The following is a 22203-nucleotide window of genomic DNA, read 5'->3' as shown; positions in this document are numbered from 1 at the left end:
GTTTCATCCTGTTGTCCACCGGCCACCATGTCTAAGATTTCCACAAGGGTCTGCACCTCCGTTTGACATTTTTTGAGACATCTGCAAATGAAAAATATTGCCACCCACTGATCTGGCAGAGGCAAAAGTCCCGTGGCTGGAAGGGCAAGGTAGTCATTCACATGCACATCGTTAGCAGTGAGGTGGGAACAACTTATCAAGGGACACCTTGGTTCTCCCGCACTTGAGTGTAAAAATGCAGTGTTAAAGGCAGGGGAGACTGGCTTTATAATGTGACATCCAGTTAACGCTGCATTTTTCATCAAAAGCTAAGTATGGGACACTTCCAGCCCACTTAATTAGCCTCATTAGCACCAGCCCTGCAATTGACTGGCACTTTTTTTTCTGTTATTAATAAACTTGGTGTCTGTTATTTCTACTCCAGCTCATCAGCTGAAGAAGTGGACTTTGCCCACAAAAGCTCACGATACTATCATATGTATTTTTATTCATCGCCAACGACCGCAGGACCGCTCGTGGTTGAAAAAGTTGGTTGAGAGAATGGAGCCTCCAGCATGGTTTTCATCATAGGAGCTGGCAAACCAAGTTACTCTAATCTAGGCTATATCCCCTTTCTGCAGTCTTGAGTTCTTCTTGCTTCCTTTCTAAGGGCTGCTCTGCACGTAAAATGTAGATCGACCTAGCGACGTGGCTCAGGGGTGCGACGAATGCGTTCGTAGCTCCCACCAACAGCTCTGAACCATGAGATGTGATGATAGTTGCTGTATTACTGCAGCCCTGCAGATGGACACTGAGACCTTCCCTTTTCAGGGAGAGAAATATTTGTCCCTGTCGGGACAGCCTGGCGCAAAGCTTGGGCCACTCAGTCAGCGGGCTAGATTTATGTGCCGGAGGGGTGACATGATTTAAAATCTAAATCTGTCAGAGTCAAACACAAGGTAGCATAGGCCAGCCGAGCCAGGGTGGGTCCACAACATTTTGGCACCTGAGGCGGGGAGCTCAAATGACGCCCCCAAACCCACTCACTTGGGCCAAAACTTTGAAAGGTCTTGATGCTGCCTTCTTCCTGTTCTACTCCTCTCATAGTTCTGCAGAAAGAATACATCTGCACCAACAACAGACAACATTTTCTACACTCTGGGTCCTGGTGGAGCCTCTCCCCCACAGTCTGGCACCTGACATGGCCGCCTCAGTTTGCCTCACGGTAAGGCCGGCCCTACGCTGAGCTTCAGACACCAGGGTGAGGAGTCTCCTGAGGTGTTAACCACAGAGAATGTCTTCCCAGCACTGGCAGCAGATGGCAGTGTTTTTCAGCAGGGGCCAACTGCTGGTAAGATGTTGTGAATACAATTACCTGCGTGTGGGAAGTGTACGGAATATCCCACGTGTCGTTTACGCCCGGCAGTACGGCTTTCCCGTGGCCACCGCCCTTCTTTCCAGCCACAATTTCTAGGCATGGCTGATATACATTCCCACTTGGATTTCTCCCCTGTATCCCTATGCAAGACACTCGCCTGAAGCGTGGTGGCGCGGACGCAGGGGGGTGAAATGAACGCCGCGCGCCACAGCTCAGCGCATCTGCTAACGATCACAATTTATCACTTTTACATTATTAAAATATGTTGCTCTTTGGCAAGCAAGACACGGTCAGTGGGGAGGAGGGGAGTGAAAGGCATGTGTTCGGCCTCCCTGAAGAGTTAGAATAGCCTGAAATGTCCCAGGACCTCCCAAACACAAATGCACCTGGATGCAGACACAAATCAAATTAGAAGGGTGCCCTGCAGGAGGTGGCGACGGACAGCTGACAGAACAGAGCTGTCAATTCCAAAGAAACAACATCCGCGTGGTCTCGCCAGTGTGCTGTTAGGACAGCCACAGTGTAAGACGTTGTTTTGAGCGGAGGCTGCCGCGTGTGCTTTGGATGCATTTTGTTAAATGCCTCGGAGTCTGTACTAATCGGGGGCAGTGGTATTGCTTCTTACAATGGTGTCACTTTTGTAGGGGGGGTGGAAATACTTTGTAGGGGGGCTCAAAAATACTTTAATCAACCCCACTGGTTTTGTTGGAAAATATTAGTAAGTCAAGTTTTTATATGAATAGAACAAGGAACCGTGCACGAGCTGTGCTTGGCCAACACTGTCGCGAAAGGCGGATTTTACGGGCGAGGTAGGCAAGAGTCTACGTGCGTGGTACAAACGTGCGCCTTGACTAATCAGATTAGTGTCGTTGACAGCTATGTAGCAGCTTTTAATTACATTTGCGAAGTGTATTCGTGTTCGAGGGCTTGCAGTCTGAGTAGATGTGGCATTCCTATTTTGAACGACCAGGGGGTTTGCATAATTCTGTTAAAATGGGGTCACTGAGATGGCTGCAAATTTCAGCAAATGCCTAATGAAGTAGCTTAACAAGAATTCAAGAAAACTGAAGCTAGAAAGTTCACCCCAGTTGTGTTTAAAGGAGTAATTTATAAATACGTCACATGCTCTTGGAAGCTCCCGTGCTATTTGAACCTGCATTTGACTACAAACTCATCTTTTCTGGTGCCAGCGCTCAGAAAAAGTGCATCCCTATTTTAGATGCTCTTGGTCTGATACGTATGCTTTGGAAGTAAGTTAGAGAGACTTTGTTACATCCCGAGGCGCGATCCAGATGCCCATGTCACAGCTCACCCCGTAATCCCGTGTGCCTCACAGTACTTCGCAGTTACAGCTCCCAATCTGGGCCGTTCACAAATAGCCAAACAACAGGCAGGTTAATCCCCGAGTGTTTGTGTACAGCTACAACCCTGAGCCAACTTCCTGTAGGCTGGAGAGAGGCTGTTCACAGTAGTGATGGATGGCAGAACAAGGAGCAATGGTCTCACGTTGTAGTGGGTGAGGTCTAGGATGGATATTAGGAAAAACTATTTCACTAGGAGGGTGGGGAAGCACTGGGATGGGTTCCCTAGGAGATGGTGGAATCGTCATCCCTAGAGGTGTTTGTCTCGGCTTGACAAAGCCCTGGCTGGGTTGATTGAGTTGGGATTGGTCCTGCCTTGGGCTTGCTGACTCCTGAGGTCTCTTCCAGCTCTCTGACTCTATGATTCAATGGCTCTAATTCTAGCAGCACGTGCGCGAAACACTAGCCACACTCTGGCTTCCACCATCCTTGGATATTACCTGCAGGGTGACCCCAATACATACCAAGTCCCAATTCCTCCTGCCAAACATGGGTCCTACATCGTCTTGTCCTCCCCAGAGGAGAGATGTAGGGAAGGGTAACCATACTGGCAGGTGTGCTGGGTAACTGGTTAACCGGCACCTGGTGGGCTGAAGCAGCCCACCTGCTTTCCGTGTGGCACTGTGGGTTGGTTAGCTGCTTAAACAATATGTTTAACTAGTTCATGTTTTACATGGGATTTTACATCCCTACTCCAGAGCAGTGCAGGTATTACTGGCCCATTGTCCCTGTAAGGCCGTGGTCCCCAATGCGGTGCCCGCGGGCGCCATGGCGCCCGCCGGGGGATTTCTGTGCGCTCGCTGAAACATCTGGGTTGGCCCCGCCCCCGGCGCGCGGCACATGCATGGTGCCGGCTCCAGGCGCGGGACGCATGGGTGGCCCTTCCCCTGGGCGCGCGGCACATGCGCAGGGCCGGCCCAGGGCGCGTGGGCGGCCCCAGCCCCGGCCCCAGGGCACATGTGCGGTGCCGGCCTGGGGTGCGTGGCTCGTGGGCGGCCCCGGGCACGCGGCCCATGCGCGGTGTCGGCCCGGGGTGCGTTGCCGGCCTCTGCCCCGGGCGCGCGGCACATGCGCAGTGCCGCCCCCGGGCGCGCGGCTCGTGCGTGGCCCTGCCCCCGGGCACGCGGCTCGTGCGTGGCCCCGCCCCCGGGCGCCCGGCAGCCACGCAACGTTGGGGACCACTGCTGTAAGGGGTAACATATACAATAGTGTGCTAATTTAACTGGAGTTACCCAAACTGTTCAAAATACAGGACTATGTAGCACTTTAAAGACTAACAAGATGATTTATTAGATGATATCATCTAATAAACCATCATCTAATAAACCATCTTGTTAGTCTTTAAAGTGCTACATAGTCCTGTCTTTTGTTTCAGCTACACCAGACTAACATGGCTACATTTCCATCACCAAACTGTTCAGTCGTTGTTGTCTTCTTTTGAATGTCGTGTTCAACGCTGTATTTCTTCATCAACGTTGGACTGTTCCGTTTAAATACAGAACTGGATTTGTTCTGATTGAAAAACAAGTTTATGTAACTGTAAAGAGAGAGATTTTAAGTGAGTACAAGTAATAAAGTCAGAAGTGGTTGCAAGAAAGATAAAGAGAAAACCCTTTTCTAGGAGCTAAAACATAACACGCTAGACTTGGTTCAAGGTAAAATCCTTTTCACAGGCTCAGAGCCACATTGCTGACCTTAATCTCAGGTTAGGCACCCGCCAAAATCAAAGGGTGAGTCACTTTGTCTTCGTGTGTGTGTGTGTGTGTGTGTGTGTATGAGAAAGAGAGAGAGCGCGAGTACACACTAGGGGTGTTTTTGCTCCTCGCTTTTGTAGTCCAGTCACCATTTCAAGTGCATTTTGAGGGCTACCCCTAGACCAAGTTCATTCCTGCTTTGAGTCCATCTCATGGAGTAACAGGTTCCATGTTGTTGTTTGCTATAACGCACCCTGACCTCTTCCTACCCTCTTTGTTGCCAAAGAATAGCGCCTTGCCAGGTGATTGCTTGTCAGCTTTGACGATTACCTGGCTTGAAGCGTTAGCTTGTCCTTTGATTTTTGGGAAACCATTTTACCCATTCCTCAGACTTTTCTGGTAAATGCATTGCGGCCGTAATTCCAGTTTATGTCATAATGCTTACTACGCTTCCCACCCGTACGTTACACGAGGACACTGTCCATCGGTGTGTTTCTAGTTTTTGAATGATACCGCATGAGGCACATTGCTCACGAAGAGTATTACAATGATGTGTAGAGGGTGAATACAGAAGTGCTTTAGGTCACAGACTTCCACTGAATTCTATTCTACTCTGCTGCTTTCATCGTTATAACGTCTAAGCACCTTCTGGTTTTGCGTTTAGCAACGTGACTAACCTCTCTCACGTGTCCCTCAGGACTAACGCTAACACACCGGTCTGTACTTTGCTGAAATCCCATAGACCATAGTCCGTTCATTGAGGTGCGTGGAAAACATTGTTACCAACACATACCCTGGCCAGGCTGTGTGAGGAGCCAGAATTTTTGCACGTTTCCCATCTTTTCTCAAAACCATCGCCCACGCACTAGCCTCTCGCTCATCTTGGCAGCAAGGAAAAAATTCACACTGATGTAATTGGGGTGGGGATGGTGTGGAGGGGATCCAAGCCTGTTTCATTTTCCAAAGTGCCCATTTCCTTAAGCCTTCCCAAATTATCATTTCATTATATTGATTCTCTTCCTTGATGTTGTTGTTCTGTTTACCCAACGTCGCTCAATAAGCATCTCCAGTCTCTTCCCAGCCAGCCTGCACAATGCATGACAATTATATAATTATGCCATTGTAATCAAATAATTAAGATGCACATTAAACACGCATTAGAGCTCACAAAGGAAAGAGCTTCAGACATGGGCACTGAACGGGAGGGAGGGAGGCAGTCCGGGCTGGCTCTAATTGCATCTCGCTTTTTAATGAGTCAAGGACATCAGGTCTCTGGTCTCAGGTGGCAAAGTGTGGTTGAATTCAGACGGCTGTGCTTTACCTAGGCAAAGAGCATCAGCGCGAGGAGCTATTGCGGCCTGATTCAGGACGGAGCAACCAAACATTACATCAGTAAGGAGGGAGCAGTCATAGAGCATATTGGTGGCAGCATTTTGAACAATCCTGCCCTGAGGAACTTGATGGGCTAATCGTCCCAGGGGTGGGAGGACACTTGTCTGTTCCTACAGAAGGCCCCCACACTGTGAACCTTAGTGGTGTAGCACAAGATCATCACGCCAACCTGTGGTTGATGCAACTTTCTTGCAAGTGTTGAATGCACGTGTGAGGTTTTTGCATGGGGTCAATTCATTCTGAGCAAGTCACCTGTGAAATTAATCCGGTGGTCTCATCTTAGTCCCCCAGAGAGCCCCACAATGTGGTATGGGTGGCCGGCTCTGCTCAGCTGAAATCCAGAACTAAGTCCTGCAGCCAGTCTTACTGGCCGCGATGCATGCATTTTAGCTCAGAGCGTGCGACTCACATTGGCAGCCGCCTTGGCTTGCTGAGGCCAGAAATGTGTGGCCGGGCTTGATATTCAAAGGCACGACTGGGAGGTGAGGGTCCAAATGCCATTCCGTCCTGGATTCCCCAGCCAAGCAAACTGGAAGGCAAAAGGAGACCAAGTGAACGACTATGATCAAGAGTCAGCAACCGTTTGATTGTGGAACTGGTCTCTTGTGACGACAACAGGCCTTAAGTCCAGAGTATGGCGAGAGTGGCGTGGGAGATCTGGAAGCTGCAAGGTACAAAAAGTACCATGTACAAATCAGGACATGGACTTCGCAGTGAGGGGGAAGGCCAGACTGGAGGCAGGAAAAATTGAGGGCCTGATCCTCCACGACTGTAACTGAAGGTAGCCTTCTCTGTGTCAGTGGGGGAACCTGTGTAACCCACACACTTAGCGTGGTTCACCGTCCGGTGCAGTGGCACTGAGACCACAGCAATAGATAAGAACAAGAGACCTCTACACCCTAGGCTAGGCACCAACTGGCTTTATAGCGCAAGCTGTAGCAGTTCCTGTACTAAGCTCCAGAGGTCCCAAGTTCAACTCCACCTGGTAGCAGTTACATCTGATCCTCTGGCCAGGGCGTCTACAGCTTGAACTCAAATGCATGAACTGCAAGCGGACATTGCACAGACACAGCAACGCTACAAACATACAGCCAAGAGTGAAGCCAGGTGCAAAGAAGTAGATCTGGGCAGAAGACGACTTAAAGCTCTTTCCCCCAAGCCTTTTGCTCATAAATCATCAAGGCCACTGATAACGAGGTTCTAAAAGTCCCAGACAAAGGAAATGCCTGAATACTAGCCAAGAAATTGGAATCCGTAAGAAACAAAGCGAAAAGGACGTTCTCTGATGCGCATGTAGCCACTCCGAGCTGAAGAATGCTGCTTGTAAAAGGGAAGCTTGAAGGAGAATCTTATCTCCCTCAAGACTCGCAGTCCTTTACACGAGTCTAATTAAATTCTTCCATAATCTGGAGGAAGCCGTGTCGCTGCTGCCGCTCTTGGAAAATCAGCTGCTCGGTGTGCACCCAGCAGATGTCTAGCCCAGGAAAAGCAGATGAGAGTGTCAGAGATGAACTCCCGAAAGTTGACACTTCCCTTTGCCGTTCCTTTGTGGCGGTTATTTAAAGGGGTGTAAAATGCAAATACCGGGGGTGGTACAGATCGTTGCCATATTACATGGTTTAGTTACGCAATAGTCCTGCCTTGCTGGGATGGGGATAAAGGCAAGAGAGGGAGTATGGGACAAATTAAAAGAAAAATGAGAGGAATAGAGAAAACTCGGATGAGGATGTAAATATGCTCAATTTGCAGACGTTCCCTGCTTTAACGAGCCTTATCTGCAAAATATACCACCTCCCCTCCTCCTTCTTCCACCTAGAGACCTCCGCTGTGCTCAGGAACGGATTGAGCTAGGTGCTATACGGGCTTACAGTGAGAGATAACCCTCGCAACACAGCCAGACAAGGTGGGAGAAAGACGCAGCAACCCAGGTTACAGAGGACGTGAGTTGGCCACGGGCTGACAGCTGTTCTTTGATCAAACTGGCAATCAGACCCGCTCCTCTTCTGTCCAGTGCTGTCCCTTAACCAGATGACCATCTTCTTGGGGACTCCATCAGTCCCTTCCATCTGAAAAAAAAATCCAACCAGCCACGCTTCATTTGCCCTCCACAGGCTGGCTCCACCCCACCTATCATTGTTCATTCGATGTTGCGATCTCACTTCCTACTTCCAGTTGGTCCATGACACCAGCCTCCATCGTCCATCCGTGAACCTTTTCAATCTAGCTCCTTTCTGCATTCCTCTCTGCTTCCTTGAACATGTGGGCAATGTGCCTCAGGAACGCACGCAAAGCTACCTCCTGATCCTCTGTCAAACCTCTCCTACACCACGATGCCTGCAAAAACTTGGCCATGGTGAAGATGCTGATGTGCAGAGACAACTGCCTGTAATGCTGACAAATGTGTCATCCTTTTCCTTGCTCTCCCCCATCTGTCTGTATCCATCTGTTGCCACTTGTCTTATCCTTCGATGGTTAAGCTTTTTGGGCAAGGATTGTCCTATTGTTCTGGGTTTGTGCCATATCTGGCTCCGTGGGGGCCCGGTGCATGAACTGAGTTCTTAGGCAATGTGGTATCGTTTAATAGGCTTAAACTGCAGCAAGGGAGGTTTAGGTTGGACATTAGGAAAAAGTTCCTAACTGTCAGGGTGGTGAAACACTGGAATCAATTGCCCAGGGAGGTTGTGGAATCTCCATCTCTGGAGATATTTAACAGTAGGTTAAATAAATGTCTATCAGGGATGGTCTAGACAGTATTTGGTCCTGCTGTGAGGGCAGGGGACTGGACTGGATGACCTCTCGAGGTCCCTTCCAGTCCTAGTGTTCTATGATTCTATGAATACACACTGATATTTTCGTAGGCCATCACCCCATCAACATGGCAAATGTGGTATGCGGAGGGCAGCACATGGGACATGAAGGAGAAGGTGTGGAAAGACGGGAACAAAGCCTGTAATATCCTGGCTTATCTTGTTAGAAGGAAGCTCAGTTCTCTTTACAGCAGAGCTACTCAACACGCGGCCCATGGACCGCATGCGGCCTGTGGCCCGTTTGTTTGCGGCCTGCAATGTGGTTTGGGTTTATGCAGGGTTCAATGTGCAGCCTCTGGGTAGGACCCCTTGAACATGGCCTCCACTGGGAACATGCTCCCCAACGGCGAGTCAGTATAATGGTCTTCTGTTGATGTGCGATTTAGTAGTTAAATTCCTGGACTGTCAGTGCTCATTAAAAGTTCTGTCATATGGGTGGAAATCTGGTAAATATTGCATGAAATATCAGCAGAACTGACTTAAATGGGGCCTGTGTATTGTGTAGTTTTGCCTTAATCTTTGTAGTCATGCCCGTCAGTGTGAAAGAAGCTATTTGCATATATTTGCATATCTATTTGCATTTAAGTTGCAGCCCTCGGCCTGTGCGGTGAGTATCATTGTGGCCCCCGGGGCTTCCAAAGTCGAGTAGCCCTGCTTTACAGGTTGGGAAATAGAACTGCAAGGGACTGGTAAGGGTAGAGTTGTCTGGGAAATGGTTTTACTCCCTATTATACATTTTGGGGAAAACAAAAAAAAGTGTGCAATGTTTTCACGGAAAACATTCTCCAAAAATGTTTTGTTGTTGTTTTCCTGCTCTCCTGTCCCCTGTTCTTCCCCCCAAGAAAACAACCGAAAGCAATTTTTTGGGGGCGGTGGGCGGTTCATGATTTTTTACAGAAACCCCACATTAGTCAAAAATAGTTTTCTTTCGGAAATCTCCATTTTGACATAGAGGTACATTCGGGGTGGGGTGTGTGTGTGTGAAAATATTCCAACTGAAACATTCAAGCAGCTTTATTCCAGGGCTCCTAGATCTATTCAGTCTCGTTTACAGGGCTTATCTACCAAATCTGCCAGAGTAGATACAATTGTAACGTAACGTCCCATTTTCCCTACTTAAGAAGTGTCTCTGAGACGGCTCTGGTTCTTGAGGGGCTGCTGCTGCCATCTTGTGGCATGGAGGCCCCATTACAGCTCCTGCAGCAGCCAGGAAGAGAGGTGCAAAATGTTAGAGCCACCACATGAGAGAGAGCCATGAATTTCTGGGTAGGTGAAATCTCTTTACGCCTCTTTTCCCCTGGACTTCGCTCACTTGGTCCATGTTGAGATTAACTGAACTCAGCATTCAGAGCAAGCGATCAGGAATATGGAACAAGGCGTATTTCCTCTGTATCCTTGCTGGCTTTTTGTTCACTTGTCTTCATTAAATTGCTCACACTCACGCTTAGATCTTTTTTCTTGATTGGTTGCAAAATTTACGTTAGCTGAGAACCTATTCAAAGTGCGTGAATATTTCAGATTGTTCCTTTGAACCTTATTACAGTGTTGTCAACTCTCAGGGCCGATTTTGTGATAGTTACTGGTTCTCTTAACCTCCCAGCTCTTAGGGTACGTCTACACTGCAGTGCTATTTCCGGATACCAGAGTATCCCCAAATTGCTTTGCAATGTCTTCACAGCAAGCCCGTTATTTCAGGCTCGCTATTCCGACGTCCCTGTAAAATTCATTCTACGAGGAGTAAGGGACATTTCGGAATAGCGCTTTATTACAAAATTTGGCGCGGTGTAGACCGCGCCAAAGGACGAAATAAGCTATTTTGAAATAGCATTGCGATAAGGTACACAATTTGCGCAGCTCAAATTGCGTGTCTTATTTTGAGTTACGGTGCAGTGGAGATGCACCCTTAGTGTCATGGGGTTAGGTGGGAGACACAGCTTCCATTCCTGTTCTCACCGCTGAGGCAACAAGACGGAAATTGCAACCCGAGTGTGGCCTAAAGACCGAGGAACCAGAAGACCCAAAAGATCCCAACTTTATTATTATGTAAAAAAACCCTCATCATTTTTTAGCCCATCTGGTGATTTTTTTGAGACCCAACTCATTGTTTTTGGTGGACTTTGGATTGGCACTACGGCGCGTATCATGCCGTTTCATCCGCCATCACATTGCCCCTCACCACGCTTTGTTAGCTCCTTCTCAGGTCCTAGCGAGTCTTGATGAACTTATAAACATATTACACGATTATCGCTTTTGTTTATGTTTTGTTAAGAAACCCAGAAGCCTTTGGAAATGGACACCGGTGAACGGAAGACTAGCAAGGGCCACTTCTCTCTGTTGGCCTCAGTAGGGTGACATTGATTTACACCGGCTGAAAATCTAAGCCATTACTTTTAGTCTCTGTGTTCTGGCTTTTCCCTCTGCCTCAGTGGCCTTCTAGCTCACTCTTTTCTGATTAGCACATTCTCTCAAATCATCCTCTCTAGCTCCCAGCAGCTACTCAAGGCCAGCAACATGCCCCCGGGCAAGCAGACATGCCCAGAATACCGATTAATGAAACGGTGACAAATTTATGGGCAATATATATTTTGCTCTGTTTTAGAAAGTCTGGCTAGTGTTTATGGACAGTGTTTTCCTGAGAAAGCAGCACAGTTACAATCTAGCTTGGGAGGTGGGGGGTGCAGTATATATCATGAAAAGGAGCCTTGGATTTTTACAGTCTAGAGGAATTAGATTTTATGTTGTGCCTTTAACCGCCAACCTGCTTTACAAAGCAAGAAGTTAGATATTAGTAACTTAGTGACTGGGGAGGAAAATGTGCTCGTCCTTGTGTGCATAGTCATATTTCACACAGCCCTGCCTACGTCTACACTGGCATGATTTTCCGGAAATGCTTTTAACGGAAAAGTTTTCAGTTAAAAGCATTTTCGGAAAATCGCGTCTAGATTGGCAGGATGCTTTTCCACAAAAGCACTTTTTGCAGAAAAGCGTCCATGGCCAATCTAGACGCGGTTTTCTGCAAAAAAGCTCCGATCACCATTTTCGCGATCGGGGCTTTTTTGCGGAAAACAGTCCTGAGCTGTCTACACTGGCCCTCTTGCGCAAATGATTTGTGCAAGAGGGCTTTTGCCTAAACGGGAGCAGCACAGTTTTTCCTCAAGAACACTGACAATCTTACATGAGATCGTCAGTGTTCTTGCGGAAATTCAAGCGGCCAGTATAGACAGCTGGCAAGTTTTTCCGCAAAATCAGATGATTTTGTGGAAAAACTTGCCAGTCTAGACACAGTCCTGGAGTTTAGTATTTGTGGTTATCGAGGCTATATATTGCTCAGGTCATCAGGAATATCCCTATTTTTGTGTGTGTGGAAAAGAGGGATCTTAGTCATTTACAAGAGGTGTGTGAAAAGGACTTTGGCCAAATAATGGGACATTGGGGATCATGGGAATTGCCAAACTGTGTCAGAACTGAGGTCCATCTAGCCCAGTATCTCGTCTCTGATGGTGACCGGTATTAGCTTTTTCAGAGGAAGCTGTCGCCCTGGAAAATTTCATTCTAGCTTCCAGTATTTAGAGGTTGGCTTTTGAATCCCCTTTCCTAATGCGTCATTGCAATGACGTTTGTGGGTCAGAACTTAGATGCTGCAACAGACCTTGAAGTCATCGATATGTCCCCAGGAAAAGCTTGTTTGGGAAAAATCAGCTGGGTCGATAAAAGTGGTCCATGTCATACGTAGCTTTCTCTCCGCCTGCTAGTGCATGCAATGGATCACACCTGGATCCAGCTGTGTTCTAAACGTGTCTCGTGCATGCGTTGAATCCTGTCTGGAAAGTCTTCCACAATTTAAAACATTTTATTAATAATAAACTGCTGAGAGTCTTTCGTCGCGGTGCAAATTGCAATCTTAGAAACCGCTAACGGATTACAAAAGACCAGCAGCCCTACAAATGTACTAAATGCATTTTGCTTCATTTGTGCCAAGTTATGCAGCGGGGATGTCGGTGTTGAGAAAACACTGCCATACAAAAATCTTGTTTTTTGTTAGCTAATTGGTGCATTATCCTATTAAAGGAAAAACAGCCGTTATCTCTTTTATAAAGGTTAATATACTAATAGGCAAGTACTCACTTTTGTCAAGGCAAAAACCAAGATATATTGACTGGAGAGGTAAATAATCAGTGAAGCCAAACCAAGTTAAATATTTATCGCCAGGGTAAGTAAATCTTCATATTCACTGAAACGGGAAGCCAATGGAAAGTGGTCTCCATTCAAAATAATTTCTTACCTCCTGCAGTAGCTGAGATACTGGAGAGTATGCCTCTTCTTAACATAGGAAAATATTAAAAAGTCAGACGCACCATATTATGGTAACTAGAGCTGGTTGAAAAGTGTCAGTTTTTCACAGGATTTGGGGGGTTTGGAGGGAAAGGGAGAGGAATGCATTTTTTCAAAGTTCCTGTGAACATTTTGTTCTTCATTCTTTGGAATAGAAACCAATTTTTTCCTTATTTTTCCAAAAATGAAAAACAGATTTTTTGGGGGGTGGGACCTATTTTTTGTTGTTTTTCCTGGGAATAATTGTAAAAAAACATGGAAAAAACTTCTGGGGAAAAAGAGTTCAGATTCTGGTTTAAAAACTGGACATTTTTAATCTACATGAAACACTCCGGTCATCTGAAGAAGTGGGCTGTGCCCACGAAAGCTCATGATACCATCGACATGTTTTGTTAGTCTCTAAAGTGCGAGCAGACTAGTTGTTGTTTTTTCAGTTTACATGTACAGACTCACTCAGCTACCCCCTGAAACGTATGAAAATTTTATACAACCTTTTTTTGCTTTGGACAAGAAAACATAATTTTCACTGAAAAAAAAAAATATTGGCCAAAGCTAGCATTAACCGCGGATGAATACCGGCTCGGAGTGGTGGCACCAGTATGTACTGCCACATGCACCAGACAGGACCAGCCCCTGCAGTCACACCAATAGGAGATCCTGGTGAGATGCATGACACACGTATCCCAGGAACCACCCCATCAGTGGAGTGGAATGGGCCCCCCCCCCCATGTACAATAGTCTATGGGGCACTTGATATGGTCTGAAAGAGGCTGAGGCCATCCTCATGGAAGACTTGGCTTTCCCACTCTTTCTGGCTCCTCATGGAGGGTGTGTGCGAGAGGAAGGGTGCTATCTCTTACCTAACCTAGGCAAAGTGACATGAACAAGGATATTATTTTAGAAAGTGCATCTCTCTTGTATCTCGTGGTGGCAAGATCCTTATCCAAACAGGACAGGCGTGCAGGGTGGTTGCTCCTTGTTATCTCGGCGCACGACGACAGCAAGAGTTTCACTGCTAGGAATGTTACCTATCCTTTATTATTTCACGTGGGAGCGGCTAACCACCGCGCTATCAGCCCTTGTTTGCAATCACGCTCCATGTGGCTGAAGTGATAAACGGGAGCACAGCTGTCTCATCTCCAAGGGGCTGAAGACAATGCTGCCGTAAGCCGAAGGAGATGGATTTCCCTGTTTATTGAATATGTTTTGGCGGGCTGGGAGCGGCATTCGGCGAGTGAGCTCGGGAGCAGCGCGAGAGACCAAATGAAAAGGCGATCTGTTCAACAGCACTCTTGGCTGAAAGAGAAATTTGTTTCAATACATCTTTTATGAATTTTTTTTCCCCCTAGCACTCAAAGATCAGATGCAGCAACCTGTGAGTGACTGACGGGCAGGCCGGAAGGGTTCCTGCCAGTGGGCAACAACCTGAGGAAGCTTTGCCTCATAAGATGCATTGGGAGGAGCACAGAGGTAATTTAGGAGGTAGGTGGGTAGGCAGGCCTGCCGATGGGGGGCAAAGGGAGCAGTTGCCCCAGATCCCGGCAATTCAGAGGCCCGAGGCTCCCGGCCGTTGCTGCCGTTACTGCGGCAACAGCCCGGGCCTTTAAATGGCCGCCGGAGCTGTGGGAGGGGGTAGCGCCCCGGTCCGGGTGGGACTGAGGGCTGGGTGAAGCCTGTTGTGGAGAGAATGGAGGTGGGTAGGGTAGCTAGGTGTTTCTTCACTCCTTACCGGCTACTTGAAAATGAGCTTGTGTTAGCTTTTATGCAGCAGCCGCCACTTCCAGCCTGCCTGCCTGACTCTGTAGCCCTCCTGTCGCCCAGCGCACACTGGCTTCAACCGCCCCAGAATTCCTCCGGAGTCATTTTCTATTTAGCTGGATCCCACGGGCAACCTTTGTCACCTGTGGCACCGAAGCAGCCCCCGCCTCTGTCCTGTTGATAAGTAATTTGTGGTTAGAATGCAAGATGCGCCTTTTTGTGTGTGCACCTGTCAATGTGGAGGGCCAGGAAGGACCTTGTGGACTGTCACATATGGCCCAGCACACGTTTCTCCTCATTCCCCTCTGCCCTTCATTTCTCTCCATCTCTCACACCTTTAATTGCACTTGTGTTTCCAAAGCATATGGAATTCATTATTCAGCAAACAATGTCCTTTGCAATATCAGCCTTAATTAACTATCCGCGCTGCATTTTCTTCCTCTTATCCTTGTTGAATCTACATGCGCCGAGACGAGCTGACGGCCCCCCACACACCTCAGTGCCAGCCAGCCAGCCATGACCAGATAAGAAGAAATGGAATTCCTTATCGCTTACAAAAAAAGAGAGGAAACCCTGTAAAAGGTCAAGGTTAGTGGGAAGGGAGAAGGCCCTCCAACACAACAAAAAACCCCTCTCTTCCAAATCTCCATAGCAACCCAATGGAGCATCATGGGATGCCAGGAGGAGAGAGGCCTATTCTGTTCTTGCCGCAATATTTCCACTTCATTAGCTTCTTTATCAAGTATCTCTAGGCCGGGCTGAGTGTATTTTTGTGTCAGAGAGCAATGCGGATGATTCAAAAGCATGTTGACCTTTTCAGTGGGTCTTGGAGTTTCTTAGGGGAGTTGTGGCGTTTTCCTCTCTCTTCCCTTCCCCCTCATCTCCTGTTCACATGACCTCACCCAATCTGGCCTTCTAATCAAATCTCAGTAGCTGGTGAGCTATGCAGGTTTTTTCCTTTTTCCTCTCCGCCCTGACTACGGAGTGTCTCCTTCAGAGGCGCTGGAGGTGTCATGACCCCAGCTGTCAGAGCTGTGTGTGTGTGAGGAAGATTAATGACTCTGCTTAAGGAAAATCAAAATAAAATAGGGAAAAAAATAAATACAAATGGAGTGTGGGTAGAGGATGGGAAGGGACAGAGAATAGCCTCTCTGGATGATTGACTTTGCTCTGACTCCTTTAGAATTGGCTCAGAGTTCCCTGCGGAAGAACAAGTTTAGTCAAAAAAGACTTTGGAGAAGCTTTCTCCAGGCAAAAAAATGGTAGGATTCAGTCCTTTGATCTTGATTACTTGTGTATGTGTGCAGAGGAAACACGCTTCTATAAGCTGGCCCTCGTGCCGTGGCTCAGGAACAGAATATGGTCCTCACAAAGCATCGGGAAAAGTATCTGACAGGGCAGAGTTTAGTTCAGCGAAGCATCTGTCATGATACAGAATTTCACACCTACAGAATGGGAAGCGACTGTCTAGGAAGGAGTACGGCAGAAAGGGATCTAGGGGTTGTAGTGGACCACAAGCTAAACATGAGTCAACAGTGTGACGCTGTTGCAAAAAAACCCAACGTGATTCTAGGATGCATTAACAGGTGTGTTGTGAGCAACACACGAGAAGTCATTCTTCCGCTCTACTCTGCGCTGGTTAGGCCTCAGATGGAGGATTGTGTCCAGTGCTGGGCGCCACATTTCAAGAAGGATGCAGAGAAATCGGAGAGGGTCCAGAGAAGAGCAACAAGAATGATGAAAGCTCTAGAGAACATGGCCTATGACGGAAGACTGAAAGAACTGGGCTTGTTTAGTTTGGAAATAGAAGATTGAGGGGGGACATGGTAGTGGTTTTCAGGTATCTAAAACAGTGTCACAAAGAGGAGGGAGAAAACTTTTTCTTCCTGGCCTCTGAGGATAGAACAAGAAGCAATGGGCTTAAACTGCAGCAAGGGAGGTTTAGGTTGGACATTAGGAAAAAGTTCCTAACTGTCAGGATGGTTAAACACTGGAATAAATTGCCCAGGGAGGTTGTGGAATCTGCATCACTGGAGATATTTAAGAGTAGGTTAGATAAATGTCTATCAGGGATGGTCTAGATGGTGTTGGGTCCTACTGTGAGGGCTGGGGACTGGACTCGATGACCTCTCGAGGTCCCTTCCAGTCCTAGTATTCTATGATTCTAAGATTATATGATCGAGGTGTCCTAGACTGCTTTCTAGACCAAGGCTCTAGCACTTGGCAGTGAAAATGTAGGAAATTTCACCATCTGGTCCATGTTACGGAATAGGTTACACCTGACTTTGAGTTATGGGGCCAGTTCATCAGTAGGTATAAATTAGTGTCGCGCTATTGGAACTTGGCTGATTGCACCAGTGGTGGAGCTGGTCTTTGGGATCTGTTTCTGAGCCAGGTCACTGGGGTTTCTCCTACTCTTCTTCCACAAACCAACCGGCCTTTAATTCCACCTGTACGGCCAGCAGAGCATTAACAGCTTCCTGGAGATGTCACATTGTGGAAACCGAGCTGAATCTCCCATCACAGAATCTGAGGGCAGGGAGCTTGTACCTGTATTTAAAATGACTTGAATTAGGCTAGGAAGACCGTGTGATGACCACCATCTCTTCCCTATTGAAGGGAACCTTAGATCTGAAAGTTGGTGTAACGTACTAACCACCCACATCTGTGTTTGGGCAGGAAAGAAGAGAAAGCCAAGACAGCGCAACACACTGGTGTTATTCCATCCTCCACATACACCGATTTATCTCGACAAACACTTCCTGGAAGTCATCGTCTCTACACTCCGAGACATAACTCTGAGCATCGTGCACTAGCAGGCTACCAAGATATATCTGGGAAGCGATCTAGCATAAGTGCTCCATAAAACAAAAAGCCGCGTGGATCTTTCAGCACTCCAGAGAAGAATAGGTGCTGTCCCTCAAGTGGGGATCCCGAAAGCCATGATCATGAGGCAATTCATTTGTGCACAGCACTTTATCAAGGCAAAACCAAAAGATGGCCGCAATCGGATACAGCAAATCACGCCTCTAGCACACAAATAAAAAGGACAAGAAGTTGGATAAACTGTATTAAAACAAAGCAAAGCAAGGAAAGCAGATGGCCAATTACCGATGCTCCAAACCTCCAAGGTTGAGAACTCAACTAAATGCAGTAACCAAAATTCTTTGCCCAAGGGAATTAGGCCAGAAAAGCCCCACACATGTCTATATCCCAGGGACGCAGTGGGTTGTAGTGGATGTACCACTGAACTCATACCTTGAGCATGTGTATTTTTTTTCCTGGTTCTGCCACTGGCCTGGTGGGATGGCCTTGGAGAAGTCACATCACTGCCACGTGCCTCAGTGTCCCCAGCTGTAATATGGAGATAGTGATACTGACGTAAGAACATAAGAATGTCCAGACTGGGTCAGACCAAAGGTCCATCTAGCCCAGCGTCCTGTCTTCCAACAGTGGCCAATGACAGGTGCCCCAGAGGAGGTGAACAGAACAGGGAATCCTCATGTGACCCATCCCCTGTCACTTATTTCCAGCCCCTGACAAATAGAGTCTAGGGTCACCATTCCTGCCAATCCTGGCTAATAGCCATCGATGGACCTGTCCTCCACAAAAGTACCTAGCTCTTTTCTGAACCCTGTTAAAGGCCTGTCTTCTCAACATCCTCTGGCAAGGAGTTCCACAGGTTGACTGTGCGCTGAGTGATACTTCCTTTTATTTGTTTTAAATCTGCTACCTATTCATTTCATTTGGTGACCCCTAGTTCTTGTGCTATGAAAACAAGCAAATAACTTTTCCGTATTCACTTTCTCCACACCAGTCATGATTTTATATACCTCTCATATCCCCCGTTCGTCCCCCCTTTTCTAAGCTGAAAAGTCCCCGTCTTTTTAATCTCTCCTCATATGGCAGCTGTTCCAAACCCCTCATCATTTTTGTTGCCCTTTTCTGAACCGTTTCCAGTGCTGAGATATCTTTTTTGAGATGAGGTGACCACATCTGTATGTAGTATTCAAGATGTGGACGTCCCATGGATTTATATCGAGGCAATGAGCTGTTCTCTGTCTTATTCTCTATCCCGTTTTTAAATTATTCCTAACATTCTGTGGGCTTTTTTGACTGCCGCTGTACATTGACTGGATGTTTTCAGAGAGCTGTCCAGTGTGACTCCAGGATTTCTTTCTTGAGAGATAATAGCTAATATAGTCTCCCTCATTTTCTATGTACAGTTGGGAGGATGTTTTCCAATATGCATTACTTTGCATATGTAAACGTTAAAATTCATCTGCCATTTTTTTGCTCAATTGTCTCGTTTTATGAGTTTTGCCACCTTTTATAGAGCACTCTGAGCTCTACAGATGAAAAGAGCTATCAGATTATTCTGTTCTCTGCAGGCTTTTTTGCCACCACCACCATCATCATAGGATCTGAAATCCCTTCAGTCACACATCACATCTGTTGTGCGGTTTGTTCTTTTTCACATCCACTCCCTAGCAGGAAGAGTGTGTGGGCAGTGTGATAGAGTGTTGTGGGGAGGGCGTTTGGCTTTTATTCTTCAATAAAGTGTACAGCTGTGCGTTCATATTAACGCAGTGATAGGCATGCCTCAGGGGTTCAGGAGCATTACCCAAGGAAGACACAGTGGTGTGACTCCATTGTTTCACTTATGATGTGTATTGATTTACCCGGTGTTTGCTCGGGTCCTGCCCTCAATACATTTGTGGTTTGTGGGAAATACAATGAAAACGTCCAGGCTTCATTTGCATCACTGCTTTGGGGTGGGGCTGGGGAGGAGGGGTTCAGGGTTCAGGGTGCAGGCTGCCCCAGTGAGAAAGGACAACCCCAGCCCTCCATGGCGGCTGCAGCTCCAGGTTTGCGCTCTCCAGCCAGAGTGAGGAATGCAGCCAACTGGGCACTTTCCCCTCGCTTCCTAACAAAGGAGAACAACCAGCACTGTTTCTGTATGAATCGGCGGGGAGGGGGGACAGAGAGCTTCAGCCCCTCTGCCCTTCCTAAAAGGTGCCTGGGGGGGTGGGTGAGGTTTATGGCTGGGGCAGTACTGGAAGCGGGGGGTGGGGGAGGGAGGGAATACCCCCAGCCAGCTCCTTTCACCTGCCTGATGATTCTGTCTCTTTTCAGTGTGGTCTGATGGGAAGCAATCCCATTCCAGGCTCATCCCATTGGCCTGCCCAACCAAACCCTGGCCTTGTTTTAAGTTAGGAGACGAGGAAGCTGCACACCAAATTTGGAGGTCCTAGCGCCTACTGTTTAAGAGTTCTTAGCTAGACAGATGGATGGATGGATGGTTGGACACATCGACAAACTCTCTCAACTATATAGTAGTTTCTCACCGCATCACCATCCAAGTAATCTACACTGGGCTAATCGCCTCGTAAAAGCACCCTGAGAGGTCAATAATGAAATCGCACAGGGTTTTAATAGCCTGTGCTGTGAAGAGCCACAGGAAACACCTGACAGGGCCACTGGTAGCTCCCACGCCTCGGTCTGAGGGTCGCTTTGCTTTCTCGCCAGGTGCTCCGATTGCAAGCTGCTGCGTTTCTCGCTTTTTCACAGTGGATTAATTAACCTGGTCCAGCTTGCGATGCCAGCTGGTCTTTGCTTGCATGTGGGTGAACTCTCGCTTAGAAGAAAGGCCAGTCCTCACCTACAAACAGCCCCCACCCCAACCTGAAGCAAATACTCCCCAGTAACCACACACCACGCCACAGATACACTCTCCCAGGAATCTACCCCTGCCACAAACCCCTTTGGCGACGCTGTCCACAGAGCTACACACGCGACCCCATCCCAGGACCTCACCACAGCAGGGGTTAATCCACCCGTACATCCTCTCATATGCTCTATGTCATCAAGGCTATGTCTAGACTGCAGGCTTCTTTCGAAAGAGGCTCTTTCGAAAGCATCTTTCGAAAGAGCCTCTTTCGAAAGATCGCGTCTAGACTGCAGGCGGATCTTTCGAAAGAGAAATCCGCTTTTCGAAAGAGAGCACCCAGCGAGTCTGGATGCTCTCTTTCGAAGACGGCCTCTTTACATTGAAGAACACCTTCTTTCGAAAGAGGAACTTTCGAAAGAAGGCGTTCTTCCTCTGAAATGAGGTTTACCGCCATCGAAAGAAAATTATTTCGAAAGAACGCGGCTTGAGTCTGGACGCAGGGGAAGTTTTTTCGGGAAAAGGCTACTTTTCCCGAAAAACCCCCTGAGTCTGGACACGGCCCAAGTGCCAGCAATGCCCCTCTGCCATGAGTATTGGCCAAACCAGTCTCTGCAACAAAGGATAAATGGACACAAACCAGACATCAGGAATGGGAACACACACAAACCTGTTAGGAAACATTTTAACCTGCCTGGACAAGCAATAATGGATTTCAAAGTGGCCATCCTTCAAAAGCATTTTATCATCCAATTACAAAGGGAGACAGCTGCACTGGAGCTCATTTGCAAGTTTGACTCTAGCCACTCAAGGTTGAATAAAGACCTTAACTGGTTAACGCACTGCAAAGGCAACTTTCCCTGCCTTCGCTATTTGCATTTCCACAGGAAATGTTATGAATGGAACACATCCAGCCTGACTTCATTAGCTTCATTAACACAAATCCTACAATTGACAGGCAATTCCTTTTGCTGTTATATATATCCTGGATTCTGTAATTTCCATTCCAATTCATCTGATGAAGTGGGTTTCACCCATGAAAGCTCAGAACCTACTCTAGTTGTTAGTCTCTACGGTGACACAGGGCGGCTCATTGTTTTTAGAATTATGTCGTCCACAGATTCTAGATCTCCTAGTGAGCCCCGATGAGTCATGTGACACCTGTGTTATGTGATGCCTGTGTTATCTACTCTTTTTTCCTCCAGCTGCATACTTGGGTTCCATAATTCCTGAACTCGTCTGTCTGGGGACACTGTACATATGCAGGATCCTTTACAAAACAGATAGAAATTCCGTAAAGAATACATCACTGGTCGGTGCTGGCTATTTTACACTGATGGAATTTACTGGCTAGGCAATAGCAGCCTCGCTGCTTGCTCCAGAATCAATGTGGGGAAAAGAAACAAAGGCAAGAAAATACTCCCGGGGTGATAAAACGGGAGCTCATCTCTCTCTCGGCAGTGTTTCTTCAGCGATCAGAAAGCAATTAAGGACCAGTTTCACTGGGAACTCTTTAAACAATGTAATATTTCATTAAAGATTACTGCCAGCTCCGCCACGTTTTCAGCCCAGGTGTGAATTACAAAATTAGCCAGATCCTTTTAATAATTTCCTCTGAGGTAACATTATACCCAGCCTCAGAGTTGAATGTGGGATGCCGGCTTTGTGGCTGCTGTTTGGGAGAGTATATTTATTGTGTTCTCAGGCTACGGATGCCCGATTGTAAGACTGAAAAGGTGGGGTGAATCTGATGTTGGTTGGGGCAGATATGGGGGTCGAATGAAGCATAAGGAAGAAGAGAAAGGGGAGGATCTTTGAGACGGGCAAGCGGGCC

At 47.4% G+C, this 22203-nt stretch overlaps 1 long non-coding RNA gene across 1 annotated transcript; it reads right to left on the bottom strand.

Annotated features, from left to right (window-relative positions):
• Positions 1-13606: 13606 nt before the first annotated feature.
• LOC112544852 (uncharacterized) lies at positions 13607-18124 on the bottom strand. Its single transcript, XR_003088179.3, has 3 exons — positions 17960-18124; positions 14673-14875; positions 13607-14239 (listed from the first exon to the last, which is right to left on the bottom strand). It is a non-coding gene; the product is annotated as an uncharacterized LOC112544852 (long non-coding RNA).
• Between the last annotated feature and the right edge of the window lie 4079 nt (positions 18125-22203).

The sequence above is a fragment of the Pelodiscus sinensis genome, chromosome 10 (assembly GCF_052426305.1).
Source record: "Pelodiscus sinensis isolate ZL-2025 chromosome 10, ASM5242630v1, whole genome shotgun sequence".
Taxonomy (NCBI): Eukaryota; Metazoa; Chordata; order Testudines; family Trionychidae; genus Pelodiscus; species Pelodiscus sinensis.
Note: the sequence above shows the minus strand (reverse complement) of the source record. Positions and strands in the feature narration are given on the sequence as shown.